Source organism: Hyalella azteca, unplaced genomic scaffold, assembly GCF_000764305.2.
Source record: "Hyalella azteca isolate HAZT.00-mixed unplaced genomic scaffold, Hazt_2.0.2 contig5276, whole genome shotgun sequence".
Taxonomy (NCBI): Eukaryota; Metazoa; Arthropoda; class Malacostraca; order Amphipoda; family Hyalellidae; genus Hyalella; species Hyalella azteca.
The window spans coordinates 57,873-78,531 of record NW_025935471.1 but is presented as its reverse complement, the minus strand read 5'-3'; positions in this window follow the sequence as shown (position 1 = coordinate 78,531).

Below are 20,659 nucleotides of genomic sequence, written 5' to 3'. Positions count from 1 at the left end.
TCTCTACCACGTTCGGCATGTGATGACTTCGCCTCACTCACAGCCGAGGAGAAATGATTGAATGTTGCGACAAGCGCATGGCACTACCTATCTTGAATGTGTTCAAAATGGGGGCGCAGCCGTAGGCCACAAATTTTACTCCCAAATAAGCCCTGGAGTCAACGCCTAGCTGCATCATGCATTAACTTTACTCAGCCTCAGAACTAGAAGCCGCTTGAACTCCGTAATCCAGACAAGCGACACGCTGCCGGAAGATAATAGCGCCATAGGTCTTCAGCCACTGCTTAAGCATGCCCCCTCATAAGCAGGCAGTTCCCCATACGGCTGTACCTACTCCGGTATAACCTCTTCTGGCCTAACCTATTCACGCTGTCCCGGCTCACAGCCTTCTTGCAGACAATGACTGGCTCTAACCGCACACTTGGACCGCCTTTCTAACTTCTTGCAGCCAATGAGGTTAGGTTAGGGCCGCTCAGGTTTGCTTTGGATGGAGTGAGGTTGCAACTCGTATAGGCTAGGCCTGAAGAGCAGAATAGGTTAGACCAAATGAGATTTGGCCAGGTACAGCATGACCATGTTTACCTTTGGCAAGCTTATTTTGTGACTGTGGACATCCGGCGCTATGGCTTTGAGCACTTGACTTCATAGGCCGTTCTGCACTCTGGCCTTCTTACCTATGGAAAAGAATATGAACTAAGTGTGAAGTATGGCAAAGCTGGCATCCGGCATGCGCCCCTTCAAAATAGGGGAACATGCAGCCACATTTTGTGCTACTTCAGGTATTAGAACCCGTTAGTTTAACCTGAGAGTAACGCAAGTCAACAACGCAACTCGGGCGAAAACAATTCAGCTACAACCAAGAACTGGTATCTTCTCTGTGATATGTTATAAAGGGATTCTTGAAACTGATAATAATAACTTGTAGATATGACGGAAAGTATATTTGCGCAATTTGAATGAAAATTAGTAGGAAAACGAGCCGAGTTTAATTCAAACGTACGTATGCAATAGGCCAGTGCATCTCACGATAATATTTCTCTTCTTAATTGACGTTTTTTGTCTCCTATCTAATTCTGCGTCTCAGCTGCTGTACTACAGTAAATGGATAGTTTTAATTTACTCTTATTTTTCTGATGAGCTTCTGCTAGAAAACCTCGTGCCAACGCTCGTCTATACTCAATATGATGATATGTGGTCATAGTAGCTGGTTAGACCTTACAACGAATCAATAAATAAAATAAGTTTTTAGAAGCATTGAATGTTTTTAAGTCTGAATTTAACTCCACCTGAATGTTTTGCGCGTAGCTTAGGATCATTTTCGATATTCAGTCGTTCCACAAGATGTAGGTTTAGAATAATTGATCGCTTGAAAACACGCAACTCAAACTGACACCTCACGAATATATTTGCAGATTGTGAATTGTAGAAGTCCCGGTAGACACGAGATCAATATTACGTGCAAGAGTATATAGTGCATACAAACCCTAAACGATGATATATTCATCGCAAACGACTTAAATTTGTTTCAATAAAAATTACTCTACAACTCTTGGACCAACATGGCGGCTTCTTCCATGCTTACCTTGCAATTCAAATTGAATATCTATCAAGTCCATGACAGAAATTAACGGTAAAGAGAATAAGAGCTTTGAGATTGAAAAAATTCGCGTTGTTAGACATCCTAGTTCCAGTATATGATCCTGATCGATCAATCATCCAGATCCAGTAGCGTCATTTAGACTATTTTCAGCGGGATTCAGCAATCCCGCTGACAAATTTCACAAAATTCCACAAGCCCCCTTAATTAATTTATCACAATGATTATTATTTTTTGCCACCGAAAACTACAAAATGCTGACAAATTCATAACAACCAGTCAGTATTAATTAAATATGATGAAAAATCTTAGGGGACGTAGACACCCCCCCATGTCCTTAAAACTTAGTTACGCCCCTGTCCAGATCGTTGGATCATCCTGCAGCTTGGATGGCTACTACAAATACCATGTAGAGGACCGTGGCCGCGACCACCCCTAGCGTCAGCACTTGGTCGGGTGTGAAGATAACCATGGGATATCTGAGTTGAGAGACTCGTCTCAGTGGCCCGCCGTGTCGGTTCGTCGAGTGTTGAGACATTAGGTCTCCTGAACGGTGAAATCCAGTGTAGTGAGACGACTGGTGCCCTGGGTGGTGAGAAATTATGCTTCTAGAGTGGTGAGACACCCGATCTCTTGGGTGGTGAGACGGATCTTGTGAACCATGACGTGCGAGGTGATTGAGTCCAATAGTTTTGTGTTTGGGGCGGCTTTGAGTTCTGGACGAGTTGGAACTTATTGGTAATCTTGTTCGCTGAATCTTTTTAGTTTCATTTGAACTAAGAAAATATTTGTGAGGCATGTAAGCTACGCTTGATAACAATCCAGTTTGAGGTCGTGATACTTGTTCGTAATTTCCAAAACTTTCCTGTTCGCTGCCACGCTCCTGGTTTTCAGATTTGTTATTGCCAAAGACCGTTTTCGCCTTCTTCACGTCAGTGCTTGTCAAAGTTCGGTTAGTGCTTAACCCTCGTTTCTGTTGGGCGCCTGGGTCCACATTTTCAAATGCAACTTTCTTACTGGGAATTGTACTTAAACGCGGCAAAACCTTTTCCTTCGAACGAAGCGGTATGTTTTCCAATTCAATGACTTGTTTAGAGTCGTGTTTACTTTCACTTTGATTTCGCGGTCTATAATTTATACGAAAATTTTTCTTCTTCGAAATATCGTCGAATTCAGCGATCCCATAGTTATTCTTCTTCTCGGAATTTGTTTTGATTACATCAGTTTTCCCGAACTTCCCTCCGAGCTCGGCGCCAAGGTGCCTGTGCTGCTCTGGTCGGAAATTTTTCCACAGGATGGAATCCTGCTTCAAATTTCCCCATGCCAGTTCGAATTTTTTCCGGTCTCGATCGTAGTACGAATTTTCTTTGAGGCTCGGATGGAAGGCGTTTGGAGATTCATTATCAGATTCACAATCAGACTCCTCCTTAGCTTTGCGAGTCACTTCTTGCGTCTGCTCGAAAAAATTTTGATCCTTCACTTGCTGTTTATGATCATCAAATTTTGGTCTATTCATAAATTCCTTCGGTTCACTCAGAATGAAAGGTTTCTTGTTTAGGTTAAGATTCGATCCAATTAGTAATTTATCGTTAATTGCAAGGAAGTGAGATGACTCTGGACGCGCATGCTCTTCGTGCTGTTTTTGACTCAGATGAATCGAGTTCAGTATTGACTCAGACACAACATCTGAGTCGTGAATAAAAGTCGGATGTGGCAAGGAGAAAGATGACTTGAACCCAGCCAACATCATCGTGAACTCTAATTGTACTCATTCACAGAGTATAAAGTGGTGTCGTCAATTACGTCGGATGACGTCACCAGGCACGTCGGATGCCCTCTTCAGTCACGTTGTATGATGTTGAAGTTGAATTGTTTCAACAGCCGTTCATCTGTTGAACGACAAAAATCCCTTGAAAGAGGTCTTCGCACTTCTCACTCACTGCTCACTTCATTTCTCACTCACTGCTCACTTCATTTCTCACTCACTGCTCGCTTCTTTTCTCACTCACTGCTCACTTTATTTCTCACTCACTGCTCATTGCACTTCTCACTCACTGCTCATTGCACTTCTCACTCACTGCTCATTGCACTTCTCACTCGCTGCTCATTGCACTTCTCACTCACTGCTCACTTCATTTCTCACTCGCTGCTCACTTCATTTCTCACTCGCTGCTCACTTCATTTCTCACTCGCTGCTCACTTCATTTCTCACTCGCTGCTCACTTCATTTCTCACTCGCTGCTCACTTCATTTCTCACTCGCTGCTCACTTCATTTCTCACTCACTGCTCACTTCATTTCTCACTCGCTGCTCACTTCATTTCTCACTCGCTGCTCACTTCATTTCTCACTCACTGCGGGAGGCAGTGAACGAAGCGTAACAAGCAGGCTTGTTCCTTCATGTCTACGTGAAATAAACGTGAAATGATGAAATGACAATCAAGTCACTATTTCAAATATTATTATGTACGTGAACTCAATTCCTTGCCAACATTTTCATCTCCCCCCTAAAATTTCTAGAAATCGGTCAAGTGCAAAGATTTTACAAATATTTTAATAAAAAATTTACTTGTGACAAGTTTGCGAGAGGCTCTTCGGAAAAATAGGAATTTTTAATGCATCTTGCTAAGGATTAACGTTTACGAAGAGTTCGTGCTCTATAACTCCTCCGATAGTGTGGACGATTAATTCGTTTGATTTTAATTAAAAACAGCTAACCTATAAGAGAAATCAGACAGATACCATCATTATTTTTATGCGTTTCCCCAATTGTGACACGATTGTTCTCAAATCTCGATTGTCAACACTCAACCGCAGTGACAAGCCAGCGTCGCGGAGGGAAGGTAGTCGTCGCTGTGACTGCGTGCAGGGTTGCCGGCTCATGATCTTATACTGACAACTCCGCCCTGTCACGGGCTCATAACCTCGAATTGCTGTGCCTGCACCTACTGCAGTCAATCATAACAACTGGAGTAGGTCATACGAACAACTGTTTTGTTTTCACGCATCATGCGTGCACATAAACCCTAATATGGGTGGACTATAGTAAACTAAACCCTAATATGGGTGGGCGAGTAACCTAAACCCTAATATGGGTGGACTACAGTAAACTAAACCCTAATATGGGTGGACTATATTAAACTAAACCCTAATATTGGGGGACGAGTAACTTGGTTCTCGCATTCTGACAAACGATAGACTTTTCGGTGTTGATCCGGGAGGGAGAAACGACCGAGCTTTTCTGAGGCCGATTTTTAAATTTGCATTGATAAATAGCCGTATACGTATAGCCGTATAACTCGCAAAAAAATAATAGAAAATTTGTCACGAGGGAAACATCACCGTTGGGATGTTAGGTTTGTATATTGAAAGTTTCGTTCAAATCTGTTCGCTAGTTTAGAAGAAATTTCTTGGTCACTGCAAATTTTGGCCAGTATTGTTCTCTAACTCACGAATAAAGGTGAAGGTCTTAATGAACAAGTGTACAAAGTTTCATCAAGCTTCGTTCATTAGTTTGGGAGATATTCCTTGGTCATTGAATTTGGAGATTGGCCGTGAGACCGGCCCCGAGACCGGCCGGCCTCAAGGTCTATATTCAAAATAATTCACCAGCCTAAATTCAAAATAAATGGTTTTGACATTTTTCTCTTCCTCCAGTTAACTCAATCAATTTACAATTTATTTACACGTGAAAACATTTAAAATTTAAATTGTTCATGTTATGTCAACTTCTAATTAGGAAACATTCTAATGATCTTCATAGAAGACAATACTAGACAATTATTTATCTTAACTATAATACCTCGGATTCAATAAATGTCCTGCTAAATACTTTATTGTTAATGATCCTATTCTTCTTATCACTACAGATCTATAACACGAGAATTTCTTGTTCTTTATATAATGTTAATACCAATATTCAGAAACTTCATGACCAGTCTCGGTCAACAAATCTATCCACTTGAAATGTTTAGCATTTCTTGTTTCAAAAACCGATTATCTTCATGTATACCTTTTCATTTTAACAAATTTACTAAAGCCAATGTTGAAAAATTAGCCGAAGTTTTTTACTGCGAACGTGTGATAGCTCAAGCACTTCTCAATGCATTCACTGTTATTATTAACATTAAATTTATTCCGGAAAGTTATTTGTACTCATAATTAAAAATCCTCATTTTTGAAATACATTTAAGGAGTCATAGCACTACAATCAATTCCTCAATGTTGATGGTAATTACCGAATGAATCTTTTTCGGAAGAATCGCCCACGACGCATGATTCCAGTCATGTTGTGTCTGATTTTGGCCATGTTCATCGAGTTAATTATGGCAGTGGCAAGCTTCATCATCAGCCCCTGGTCGGAAATCCGCCCAATCATCCGCGGCTTTGTTGCCGCTGCGGCCGTACGTGCGAGCGCATGGCTTAACTAGCAGTTCAGTTCAAACATGGTGCAAGCGTTTCTGTGTTGCTGGTTCACGACAACATGAAAGAAATAAACTTTGTCTATTATTCAATACATTCATTATATATTTCATTTCTCATATATTTCTGCTATATCCAGAATAATCAGCAAATTTAGGTCGAATAAGAGAGAGGAATAATCGTGCATAGTTTAGTTCCGTTCAAGGAAATGTTACGTAACTTATGTTCATTGAGAACTTACATCTATTTGAATGTCCATTTAACAAAAGAATAATAGAAATGAGTTTATTTGAGTTATAAATTTTATGTGTAACGACATGAATATGAACTCCTAATATAACTGTTTTTATTTGTCGTATGAATGTAGCACTTAAGTAATAAAATTACTAGATTGCTTAAATCGCAAGTTAATCAGGAATTTAAAAGCAAAGAAAACAGCCAGAATATTAACCATTTCTTAAGAATGAAAACGTTTCGGAGTCCAGCTCCATCGTCAGTTCAAAGTTCAAAACCTATAAGAAAAGCAGAATCAATTAGAAAACTATATTCACATCGAAGATAAAAACATAAATTGACAAAAATAAAAACAAATACACATAAGGAGACAGACCTATCTGTTAACAATTTCAAGGGGATAGGAGCTGAAGGCTGCATTTAACCGAGGTTTCTGTTTAAAAAATATACAGAGATTCTAAAATTCGTAGGTCAGTAACACCGGTCGTGTATAAGCTAGAACTCTAAAATCACTATCGGACACCGGAACATTGCACTGCTCGGCATGGACGCGCACAGCTGAATGAGGAGGATGCGCAAGTAAAGTTCCCGTTCTAAAACTTTTGCCTTTATGCTCCGCCAGCCTAGTGTAAAAATTGCGAGACGTCATACCGACGTACGCTGATGCGCACTGCGCACAACTGTATCTATATACTAGGGACGAACGCATAAAAAGAGGGAGAGCATCTTTATAGTTGAAGAACGAACTGATTTTGAAGTTATTCACCAATATCACCTGCAGATTTACATTCGGAAGATATTTATTGATCAAATCTTTCAATTCCTTAGCCAACTATACAACTATAAAGATGCTCTCCCTTTTTATGCGTTCGTCCCTAGTATATAGATACAGTTGTGCGCAGTGCGCATCAGCGTACGTCGGTATGACGTCTCGCAATTTTTACACTAGGCTGGCGGAGCATAAAGGCAAAAGTTTTAGAACGGGAACTTTACTTGCGCTTCCTCCTCATTCAGCTGTGCGCGTCCATGCCGAGCAGTGCAATGTTCCGGTGTCTGGTAGTGATTTTAGAGTTCTAGCTTACACGACCGGTGTTACTGACCTACGAATTTTAGAATCTCTGTATATTTTTAAACAGAAACCTCGGTTAAATGCAGCCTTCAGCTCCTATCCCCTTGAAATTGTTAATAGATAGGTCTGTCTCCTTATGTGTATTTGTTTTTATTTTTGTCAATTTATGTTTTTATCTTCGATGTGAATTTAGTTTTCGAATGTAGCACTTAATTGTCAACCGTGATGCTGAGTGATGTATAACACGTTCTGCATGTAGTTCATTCTACTCGACAAGAATGGTATGGCGATAATGGGAGTGGTAATGGTAATGGATTATTTACTGTCATTGGTGCAACGATTAATTAAATCAAATTTAATTTAATTTTATCAAAAAGTTGTCGTTCGAAATTCTAAAAAGAAAATATTTCTCTCATAGATGATGGAAGGGACTGCAGAGAGCGGTCGCTTGCTACTGGTTGAAGGAAAAGCTCAAATTAGCGAAGAAAATCCGGTAACACATAAATATATAATGAATCTCGGAAAAAAAGTTAACCTCAGACATATCACTAATATAGCCTGTAAAACTGAGTGAACTATTGAGTACTGTAACAAACCATTTTTCCATGCCTATCTCAACTATGCCACATAATCATTAGTTATACAGTACAGTAAATACATCATTTATGCTTAATTGTATGCATCATTTATACTTATTAATCACTTTTGGACTAAATCCATGCAAAGGAATGGTAGATTTAATTAAATTTTAACATCTCTGAAACAGATTATACGATTAAACACAATTTTGGGGGACAAGATTCGAGCAAGTTAATGTTAATTGATGCCTGTGGAGATCGATTTGATCGGGATGGCAATCAGAGCCGCTCAGTAGAAAAGGTTGAATAAGCGATGAATTTGGTGATTGCAATTAATTAGGATCAGATTTAGCTCAACTTGGGCATAAAAGTCGAGTGTAACTTTGACAGATTTTTTCATTGTTTCTCTTGGAGTGACGTCAAAATAAGAATTTGACTGGTTACGTTTGTTCTCTCGGTTAAACTGTAAATTATTTTGAGAGACACTTATTTAACAATACCTGATGAATATAAAATATTGTGCATATATTATAGGCAGGGAAGTGATATATTCTAGTTTAATGTCATATAATTCACCTGTTAGCGCCACTTTAAATTACCCCATTCTAATTTAGCTTGAGTTAATTGCTAATTCTGTAAGCAATATGCAATCAATGAGCCAAATAGTTCATAAGACCATTTAATTAAGACAATGATAATATGTACATTCATTCATGTAATATAGTCTTCGTTTGTGGAAATGCTGTTCTTCTGCCCAGCGGCGCGTGATCTGTTAGGTTCGTTTTTCGGGGTATGGCCGCATGCATGCGATGTCGTGCGCGCAACTGCAGCCAGGTTGATCCCAAAATAAACTGAATTAAGAGTTTAGTTCAAAGTGCCACAAAAAAGTCGATGAGTGTTCCGATCGCAGGATAGTCTACGCTGGCAAGCCAGAGCTCGCGCACCTCCAACAGATTTATGAACAGATGTCTATTCAAAATTTCAAATAATTTGAAGCCTTTTCTACATTTCGAGTAGAACATTAAAAAATTTGAGGCTATTTCTTTCCATAAAGTGTCTTATTGTGAAAATAATATGTAATAGCATGAGCATAAACAACATTAGGATTATACCGTCCTCGTCTATATAGTTATAAGGCTCAAGCAAAACAGCTGATGTACAACTGTCAGGCACGCTACCGTAACTCCCTTACTTGTTTTAGCAGTTACTGCGTCACTTCCGTGACGTCACTATAGTATGCTTATATAAGCTCCCCGAGCAGACCTTCAGTCAGTCTTAGGCAGCCCCAGGCGAGACGTAGTAAGCCATCACCATGTAGTCCGCACGATCACGCCAGACTCCGGCGTCGAGTAGCCTCCGTCGTTAGAGTAACCATCTAAAACCTACCTTGTGTACTTATCACCAAGCTTCCTTGTATTCCTATCTAGTTCGTAATAGTCTTAGGCAGGAGGCGAGACGTAGTAAGCCATCACCATGTAGTCCGCACGATCACGCCAGACTCCGGCGTCGAGTAGCCTCCGTCGTTAGAGTAACCATCTAAAACCTACCTTGTGTACTTATCACCAAGCTTCCTTGTATTCCTATCTAGTTCGTAAATATATAACTAAGAAACTCGCCTCTCAATCAACCTGCCGCTTATTCGGACCCTAGCTAAAATACCTTGGACCCTCAACTCATAACCTAAGATCATCCGGTTATTAATCAATACTGAAGATATATTATAATTATATATTATCGGGCCGGTCAGACCAAAACACATCCGGACACAACTACTAAGTATGATAGACAGAAAAATTGAATCGATATGCCTCGCCGGACTTAGCGGAAATGGAGGCATTTAAATTGCAGAGGCCATATAGGAATTTTTGAATTGTAGTATCACGTGAGTGCTTCTGGAACCAAGATATATTAAAAACTATGAAGACATATTAAACACTAACGAAAATACTTATATTTTTTCCATTTAAGTCAATAATGGTGCGAAACGGATTTGATGGTAGATATATGGAAAGATTTAAAATGGAATGGAACATGGTTGTTATGCCTCCATAGCGTTTTTAGCCTCTCATTCCCATGCAGCAATAAAACAGTATTAAAAACTCTCGCTGAGTTTCGTTGAGGCTCACTGGCTCGTGCCTTTGTCACACGCTCCTCTCTTGGGTTGGTAGAGGTCGTACTTCCAGCGCTTGTTTGAGGTATTTTTCGGTTAATATTAGCCTTCATGATATAATATTATTAAAGGGTATCACAATAATTGAAATGCGCTGGTACGTTAGACAAAACGCTGCAATTGAATTTTAATGCTAACTTTTAAAGGTTTGTGCACTAACATCTTGACACCATTCTTTGAAAATAATTGTAATCTAAATCGCCGAACAATTTCTGTGCCCCAGAGTGTTATTATTATCGCATATATTTTCTTGAACAAAAATCTTGAATAAATGGCTGATGATATATTTCGATATGAAAAGATGAATATTGAAATTATCTCTATGTGAATGGTTGAAAACTATTTCAAAACCACATAGACAGAAATAAAGCTAACAAACAATAAAACTATCTTATAAAACTCTACAGGAGCTAAATTCGGTTGCACCTTAAAAGTATCTCAAAAGCAAGTTTAGTAAAAGTATTAGTTACTTGCACTAACTGCCGGTCTAGGAGCATAAAATAAGCACGAGATAGAGACTTGCTAATGAAGAATAGCCACAGCAATCATCGTTTGCTTTTGTTTATTGTAAAACAACATGCAAAGAGCGCGTATGCCACCAATCGATCAAGTAACATGACTAGAGAACACTTACCTAATAAAAACTTTACAAGCAAGGCTACTTTAAAACATACTTCAATAGCTGATATACCGAACTTGTGATCAATATTACTAGCCACTAACATGGTTAGGAGACTGTGCCAATGCAATCTATCGTATTGGAAGACTAGGTCGGTATCAATAGGAGCTCATAATAAATGACTTATTTTTTAATCAAAATATATGGATGGAACAAAAAAAACGGACTGTTTCTTTAAAAGTTTATTTATTTATCCAAAATCTTCTTCTATAAATGCTGGATTGAATTCCAAGTCACTAAGGACAGTTTCGCAAGTTCGTCAATACTTCTACGTCGATATTCATTATTCAGTGATTAAGTAACTAATTTTCCTAAAAATTTCTTCAGGGCGGTAAGTAGAAGAATAACCTGAGCGAGGTTGGTCGTTGGTGACGAACTCTATTCGGTAGTTCAAACGATATGATGACTAAACTTAGTCCATGCTTTACGGTTCGTATTTCATACACCTACTTTATTCTGTTTTCTGCTCAAAACTCGTTGCTATGCAAAATGTGTAACCCCCTCCCTCATTTTACTCCCACATTAGGTGGGGATTACCACAACCCCGGTATAGGGGTAGGATGTTACCACAACCCCGGTATAAGGTCGTGAGCAAAGGCGGAAACTTGTGGCGGGTGCAGCTCGCAGGCCCGCGGCTGCAGTGCTGCCACCTGCCAGTGCAGAGTGCAGTTGTCTAGTTTCGCTAGCCTTGTTCACTTGTGGAGTGACACGCTCCTAATTAGAGTTGTGTAATCGTACGGTAGAACGTGAAGTATGCGACGTGAAAATAATTGGTTTTAAAGGATAAACATGGTAATCTTGAACATTTTCAGAAGCACAACTTTATTAATTTTATCATGCAGGGCTTCTAAAATTTATGTTCGTAGGAAACATAAATTTTATGAATGATGAATGCGCACTGGGATGTGCGCATTCGAGAACCAAGGACCATAGTTCAGCGAAGATTTCTGCAGGCATATAAAATTTCAACTTGTGGTATATGTCGTGTTCATATGCCCTCTAATTCTAATGGCATATTCTAATTCACCATAATGGCTGAAAAGATTTGTGGACCCCTAAAGTTGTTTTGAACGTGTTTAGTAAGCGTCCCTGCTTCGTTTTGGTGGTGCAACTCTTTGCCGCCAACTACGCAGTACAGCGCTCATCTTGTTGGGAATGCATGGTGCCATTCATTTGTTGAACTTTCCCAATCTTTATTGGACTATGGTGGGAAAATCGGATAAGTTACAGTATTGAAAAAAATCGATATTGTTTCTAGTACAATAGTGAGTGCACATGCAAAATTTGAACATAAAATAAAAATGACATGCATATATCATATTGTGTTTCTAAAAGCGACCGTTCACTACAGTTGGACTTACAACTGCATTGTTTGAAAGGCGACCGTTGAGTCATGTTAGTCCTACGACCGTGCATTTAGGGAATTATGTTGTACAATAATTGTTTTTTCATTACTATTCTATTATTTAGTGCCCTACTACAATATTTTTCTCACTACGAGTAAGAAACACTAATTCAGTTTACCTATTTTATGTCTCCATACTGTGGCCAAATGATCGAATTATTGAAGTATACTTCTTATATTTTTTTGCCTTTCAGAACCCTTCAAGGGTTTTAGCATAAAAACTTTTTCTTCTTCAAGAAAACGTCCCAGTCTATGTGAACAGCATCTTGCTACTTCATTCTCTAGAATCTAAAGAGGGCTCTAGATCAAGAGGAAATCTTGGATACGATATTGGCAGAGCTGGACAGCGCTACTTTGAAATGTAGCGGCGCTACCGCTACCGCTACATGCTCTAAATGTAGCGGGCGCTACCGCTAACGTTACACCCACTAGATTGCAGCGAGCACTACCGCTACCGCTACAGTGAAATGCAGCGCTACAATGGCCTAAATTATTGGAAATCTCTAAATATTTATTATTCTGCTATTAAGATTTACTCATAAACAATGAATGATAATAAAACATTTTAAAAACATATCAATGCAACTTTATTGCAATTAACCTAACCGAACTAGTACGGGTTAGATACAGTAAATAAAAGTTACAGTTATTTTTGTGTTTAACCTTCCCTACATGGATGTGTACTTTGATCTACCAATCTAAAAAATTATCCACATATACATATAAAAAAATCAGACTTTTATTTGTATATATGTGGATTATTTTTGAGATTGGTAGATTAAAGTAGACATCCATGTAGGGAAGGTGATACATAAAAATAACTGTGTAAAAATAATTGTAAGCAAACTGAAACATGAAAAAATACTGACTAACTGGTAACTGACTAACTGGTAGCAACTTAACAAGTTAACATTAACATAGTGATCTCGGCGCTGCAGTGTAGGCCTGATGTGGCCTGTCGCCGATTCTTTTCCTTTTCGTGCCTTGTTCACAGAAGATCTAAAATCGTGTCATTTGACCGGATCTTTTCACGACTGATGAAAGTTTGAAATAGCTACTCGACTTCCACCGGGTTCGATATGGTGCTAGGCATTTCAAATCTGAACATATATTTTTCCATAGCTTTATCTAGTCTGTTCTTGAACGCGTTCATACTTGGAGCGCCAACGATGTTATCGGAGAGGCTGTTCCACATGTTGGTGATTCGAAGCGAGAAGAAATTTTGTCGCGTGGAAAAGTTGCAGCGCAGTTTTTTTTAGTTTATAGCAGTGGCCCCTGGTGTTGGTTCTTGTTTCAAATTCTAGTAATCCTTCGGGGACCTTGTATAAACCATGAGTATACTTGTATACTTCAATGAGGTCCCCACAAGCCTTCTGGGACCTTGTATAAACCATGAGTATACTTGTATACTTCAATGAGGTCCCCACGCAGACGTCGATAACTGAGGTTTGGAAGCTTCATAACCTTTAATCTTTCTTCATAGGACTTGCCCTTCAAGCCTGGAATTATCCTTGTTGCGCGTCTTTGAACATTCTCTATTAAATTTTTGTCCTTTTCAGATATTTTGTCCTTTTTTCAAACAACTAACATGTTGACACTAGTAACAGGCTGAGGTTGACAACATTACACCGAAATCTTTCGTACAGTTTTATTCTGTAATTTATATTATGTGTGTATCATGCTGGTTTTTAAATAATATTTAATACTATTGAGTAAAGTATAAAGGCTTTATCTATAGCGCTGTAGCGGCAAAATCTCGTATCGCTACTTAAATATGTAGCGGGCGCTACCGCTACCGCTACTGAAAATGTAGCGGCCGCTAGTAGCAGCCGCTACATGTAGCGCGCTACTGCCCACCTCTGGAAATTGGTTTCACCAATACACCTGAAACCAGTTCTGAAACCAAATTTGACGAAGAAAATGAATCCATCATGATTTAAATTAACAGAATGGAGGTGGGAACCTGGCCTCTCAACCTGGATTCTGACCTCTCAGTCTCGACCCTGGCCTCTCAACCTGGACCCTAACCTCTCAACCTGGACCTTGGCTTCTTAATCTCGACCCTGGCTGGCCTCTCAGTTTGGACCCTGGCCTCTCTGTTTGGACCCTGACCACTCAACTTGGACCGCGGCCTCTCAACCTGGACCCTGGCCTCTCAACCTGGACCCTTGTTTCTCAACCTGGACTTTGTCTCTCAGCCTCCACGCTAGCCTGTCAAAATGGAGCCCGGCCTGTCATCCTGGACCCTGGTCTCTCAACCTGCACCCTGGCCTATCAATCCCGACCCTGGCCTCTCAATCTCGACCCTGGCCTCTCAATATCGACCCTGGCCTCTCAACCTGGACTCGGGCCTCTCAGCCTTAACCCTGGTCTCTCAACCTGGAACCTGGCCTCTGCGCCTGGACATGGGCTCTGGCGTCTTTGGCCCAACATCATCGATGTTTTCCTAACATCAAGGATGTTGGAAAAACACGAAATTTATTTGAAAAATTAATCTCAAATAAGGCATTTTTGCCATAATACTGGAGTTTCGAGCAAGTTTCTCGGCCTTCTTATTGTTGCTAGAAAAAGTAATGTATAAAATGATAATTAACTGTGCCAGTTATATAATATTATCCATATTTTGCGCTCAAAAGACTAATGGCATCATATGGTCGCGTTTAATTAATGTTGGGGTCGCGTAGGACCAAGTGGACAGACATGTTGCCTTACAATTTTTTTAACATAGAATTTACAATTTTCCATACTCATCTATACACAAATTAGTGACCGTAATCACTAGAAATTATAAAAAAATTGTTAACGTGCTTTAAAAAAAATGTGGTCGTTAAAGGGTTAAGCATTACAAACTCCAACAGTCGACTGCGTGATCCGGCGTGGTCATCCGGCGCTATGGCTTTGAGCACTTGACTTCATAGGCTGTTATGCCCTCTAGCGTTCTTACCTACGGAAAGGTATAAGAACTATGTGTGAAGTTTGGCAAAGCTGGCCTCCGGCATGCGCCCCAGTGATTTGGCCACTAATTTTCTTAAATTTTCTTTAGCGCGGTAAGTGGAAAGACAACCTGAGCGAGGTTGATCGTCAAATGACAATTTTCCTTTTTTGAAGCGCGACTCCTCAGGGGGGACTTCTGACGCGTTTCAGTCCGCGCTACTCTTATGTCCAGGAAGTCCTATGGTATTTCGCGCTACTAGGGGGATTGTTACTGAGCGCTCCACCGCTGAGCTCGCGGTGTCTGACTGCAGGTCTCAGTAGTGGGGTTAAGTTATTATGTAGGTAGGATTCCTTACATTAAGTTATTATGTAGGTAGGGTTCCTTACATTTCCCTTCTCTGTCTCTCTCGTGCCGGAGGCCGACGTCCCGTGTAAGCGACCTCTTGTTCGAGTGTCTTAGTTTCTGTTACTTTTCACCTGTCCCTCCTTGTCACTTCGTCTCTTTGAGATGCTAACGCTGCTTCCTTCGAGCCAGCTTCAGCGGGCTGGACATCTGAGACCTCCTGCCCCTTGTGGGTGATGATTAACTTGAGAGTTTGAATAATTGAGACCTTCCGCCTTGCTGGCGATGTTATATTTTGACCTCTGGTGCGAAATAGCTTTATAGCTGAAGCGCTAGCAAACCATTATACTACTACTAATAATATTTGAATAGCGAAAACCACTCAAAAACTTGTGTTCTGCCCATAGCATCATTCTTGTAGGCTGTCTGTAGCCTTTCGATCCCAGTTTGTCACGGAAGAAAGCAAAATTTGATGGCAGCACGTTGCTCATTAACATTAGCCATCATCAAAAAAAGGCCAAGCGCGCAAAATCAGTATCACGATCAAAATTGCGAGTGAGGAACACAGCCTTCTAAAGCAGCAATGCGGTGGCACACTAACTGAGGAATGACAGTAGCATATTCACATATGGAGAGAATGTGGAAGACTTCGCCCAACTCACAGGTGGTCCCGTTTTTTGGGGAGGTCCGAGACTTGAGAATTCCAGGTACTCGTTTGCTTAGTACAGAGAGGGGCACAGTGGCCAGATCGAGGACGTGTTAGGACTTAACCATGAAACACTTCACGTCAAACTTTCATGCACCGGGCTACGAAATACAAAGCGTATCAGCATTTGTAGACATATTGTGTGCCAGTGACATGCTATTGAAAACATTGTTTCTTACTGCTCTCGATATTATGCCTTAGTTAAATATCCTCTATTAAAATGAATTAAATTGTGTAAGCTGAATGAATACAGTATTTATGCGCTAGCGCTAGCACTAATATTTTGTTATGGTCAGATTATTTAAAAAATTTTAGTATCATTTGCATCCCTATAACACAACCAAAAATAGTTAAATTTCAATTCACCAGTGAATAGAGTAAATTACAAAAAATTGAAGGTCAGTTGAAATGTTGCTGAATGTTCGTTATTGTTCGGTATTTTATAAGCAGTGTCTTTGAAAATGCTCTTAATTTGACCATAAACGTAATATATTGTTTTATATTGCAGAAGCAGGATTCAATACATATAGGTATTTCAAAACGGTTCAAACTGAGACGGTTCGAAGAAATTCAAAATGGCTGATAACTGTTGCAATAAACGCTGTTGCTGTCTCGTGCTAGGCATTCTAGCGCTGGTGAGTAAACTTATACGTCAGAAAACGTTTTTTATGAGGTATATAATAAATATTTACGCCAAATAAACGTTTTTCATGAGGTCTATTCTATCATAGATATTTACGTTAGATAAACGTTTTTCATGTGGTCCATCATAAATAGTTACTGCAGATAAAAGTTTTTCATGTTTTCTATCAAAAATATTTACGTCAGATATACGTTTTTCATGTGTCCATCATAAATATTTTCGCCAGATAAACCTTTTTCATACGGTCTATCATATGTATTGAGGTCGGATAAACGTTTTTCAAACGGTCAATGATAAATATTTACGCCAAATAAACGTTTTCATTTTGTCTATCATAAATATGAGCATTTAATACTAATTATAGTGTCCCATGAGTTGTGGCAAATTTGTGCTAATTAAGGTGCACCATGAGATGTAGAGACGACAGTTATTCCGTGGACACTTAAGAAGATGAAGGGCCATCTTGCAATGATGAGTCACTTTATTAATGTTTTAGACGTTGAGTGCTGCTCGATAAAATAATTCTAAGGAATTTTTTAAACTTCAATTCTTCAATTCCAGTCATTAAATTAGCGGATGGCGTCTGTTACATTCTTGAATAATTTCGATAGTTTTGCCGTATTCATCATCTGAATAGTTGCAGGAATTAAGTTATTATACTGTTTATAAAACCGGGAACTACAAACCATTCATACTGCATATTATAATAGTAAAGCCAAGTTAATTTCTTTGCAGGTTGGTGCAGCAAGCACCTCCATCAGATCAATCCTCTTCTTGATATCCTGGGACTGGTCGTTGGCCACCAACGACGAAGAGATATACACTCTAGAAATCAGTAAGTGGAAATATAATCACAACTATTCGAATCCAGAAGCATGTGTGACTTGCTAAATGATAAATCACTGCAGTAGGGTAACATGGGGCAGCGAGCCCACTGCGGGTCATGGGCCCATAGCGGGTTTCTCGCTAAGTATGGCAGATATTGGTCCGTGTTCTCTACCGCCGGTTGATAATATAGGATCAACGTAATATGTATATGATGTCATACCAATGAATTTCAGTTAAATTGTTAATGGAATTTAATCAGCATGAATTTGTATCTTAGATCTTCGTTGACATGCACACTTGTTTTCATTTCAAAAGTCATAACAAATTTGCGTTATATACGTAAATTAATCGCGTGGGAAGGCAAGTTGGAACCCAAACCCAATCCAACACACGAACATCTATTGCAACACTGAGTATGTTTACAAACATTTGTATAATGATGCAAGTACACGGTATGTATAATGATGCAAGTATTATACATTTGTATAATGATGCAAGCACCTGAAATCTGTCTAGTAAGTACTTACTAGGACTATTGTGACTAGGTTCACTAGTCACACTGTAGGAGGGGATATCAATGTGAATACATGGATGAGTATCCATGTGGATATGACTAAGTAAATTTACAATGTGATTAATTTGAACAGCGTATTCTGAAGTACGTCTGCTATTGGAAACTCGATAACAGAGTCACAACAGACCACCTGGCTTACCCAGTCAAAATTAGAAGCAGTGTAGGAGCTGGGCCGGCGCTGAACCAAGAGCATGATAGAAGCATGAGGCAAGCAGGAATCCAGCAAGGATGTCCGCTTATTAAGGGGCCCAAAACGTTCTGCGTAAGGCCTTATTTGGGCGCTGGCGCTCGGCTGCAACGAATCAGTCCTGCCGGGCTCCGGCTTACTTACAGCCGACACGCCCTATACGCTGCCCTCTACCTGCTCTCCCCAGGCTCATTTTATTTTCTTTCGGGGATAACTAAAGAATTCTGTCCGCGCAATTAAACGTTTATTATAAATTTTTTACACATTTACATCACCTATGCAAAAAAAGATAGATTGGCAGAAACGCCGCTTAGAGTATGATATGCTAAGGGCTTTATGCTCTATGCATCATTTAATCAGCAATAACATATTTATGAACATTATTCTATATTCTGGTACAACTATTTCTGACAAAAACTCGTTTACACGTTAAGACATTAAATATACACACATCAATAATGCAAAGGGCAGAGCAAAGCGTAAAAATAGGATAAACGCAAATAATGCAAGAGTCTTCAATCATAAGTCATTTAAACGAGATTAAACGATGGGTTATCTCCTTCCTTAACCACAATATTCACAAACCTCCATTAACCAAAGTAGAGAAAATCGTATCATTATATTGCGATGCAAGAAAGGAAGATTCTTCCATTAAAATCGAAACGTATACGAGGAACTAATATCAACCTAAGTTCAGCGTTACCTCAACCGTCCTACCCTAACAAAATTTAGAGCCGAGGGCGGCTCTGGATTAAGTACCGCCTAGGACTCGGGGAGCATAGTCCACCAGCATCCCTATGTCCGCGTTTCGGTCTACATTCTGGTCCCCGAATCAGACGGCTACCAGAGCCTGGTCCTTATTCTGGCGGCCGTTGAGCGGTACGTATTAAGGTCGCCCCCGTATTCGGGGAAGGTCTGGCCGAGTCTGAAAAATCGCTAAAAAAAATCCCCCCCCTTCCTCCCACTGGGGAGGAAAGAGGGGGGGAGCGATTCTTCTCCTCCCCCCACTCTCTTCCTCTACAGTGGGAGGAAGGGGGGGAGAAGTTTAATATTTACGTTAGTTCCTTTACAATACCTGTACTATTTACGTTTGTACTTTCCAATACCTGTATTTACGTTAGTTTCTTTCGATACCTGTTTTCTAGTCGCTGAAAATGATATAATACAAGAAGTCTCTGAACACTATATTATTCTGAGCGTTATTTAGATTCCACCAATACATATTAAAATTTCAGGTAACAATTTGAAGCGAAAACATGCGCTGTCACTCTAGCTCAACATTTTTCCATTCTCCCCACACAAGTGTGAGTAACGCATATCATCCAATTTGAACATGAAAAATAACAATTTGAACATGAATATCTGAAAAATAAAATATAAGAATATCGTTTACTTATATCCTTTTTTATCTTTTTATCCTTTTAAATTGTTTATCCTTATAGGCTTCATCACTAACTATTGCACAACTCTTTCTTCAACACAAAAGCACGATACAAGAAGCCTAAATTTAGAACTTATTCTCATTCAATATTCTTACGCCAATATTTTATTATTTTATTACTTTGAAAACTTAACACTAGTAAAATAAATCCAAGAACTTATAAATCAGTCATAGGAACCAGAGAGAGAGCAAACTTTAAGCTCATTCCATATTCTCTCACATATAGCACATATTACGCAAAATTTACAAAATATAGGTGGCAAGAGAAAAGGATCTCAAGCAATTGGGGTGCCAGGAGCTTGCGGTTTTAGCAATTAAGATTATTAACGATTAAAATACCCTGCGATTCGTGAAAGCCGCGATTCATAGATACTAATATGCGAACAGCTCGTCATCCGCCAATCACAAAGTGCGTTTTTGAATACACAAACAATAACTCATAGGAGGCCGTACCACGCATATGATGTCTTCTTTTAGCGTCCAAATCAATTGTGATTTTTATAGAAAGAAAAGGAAACTTTGGTTGCGCGTCATGAGCGACCTTAGATGTTATTTTGAAAGTTCACCGTTTCAATAGACCATAGTAAAGCAGGGCAACAAGTTTCTTATGTTTCTAGTTATTAGCAACCTTTGCAACGTTCATAATATGTCAATATGGTTCCAGTAATCACTTATCTTATAGCTTACCCATTATACTCTCGTATGCAGCGTGATTTTTGAAGCTTTCCTTTGTTTTTTGACGTCAACAGTCCATGCGCAGGACCTCGGTTAGGCCAAGCCAAAGGTTGTGCATTGGCAGGAAGCCTACCACGTAGTTCGTTGACCACCATATTTGTATCTGTGCACATGG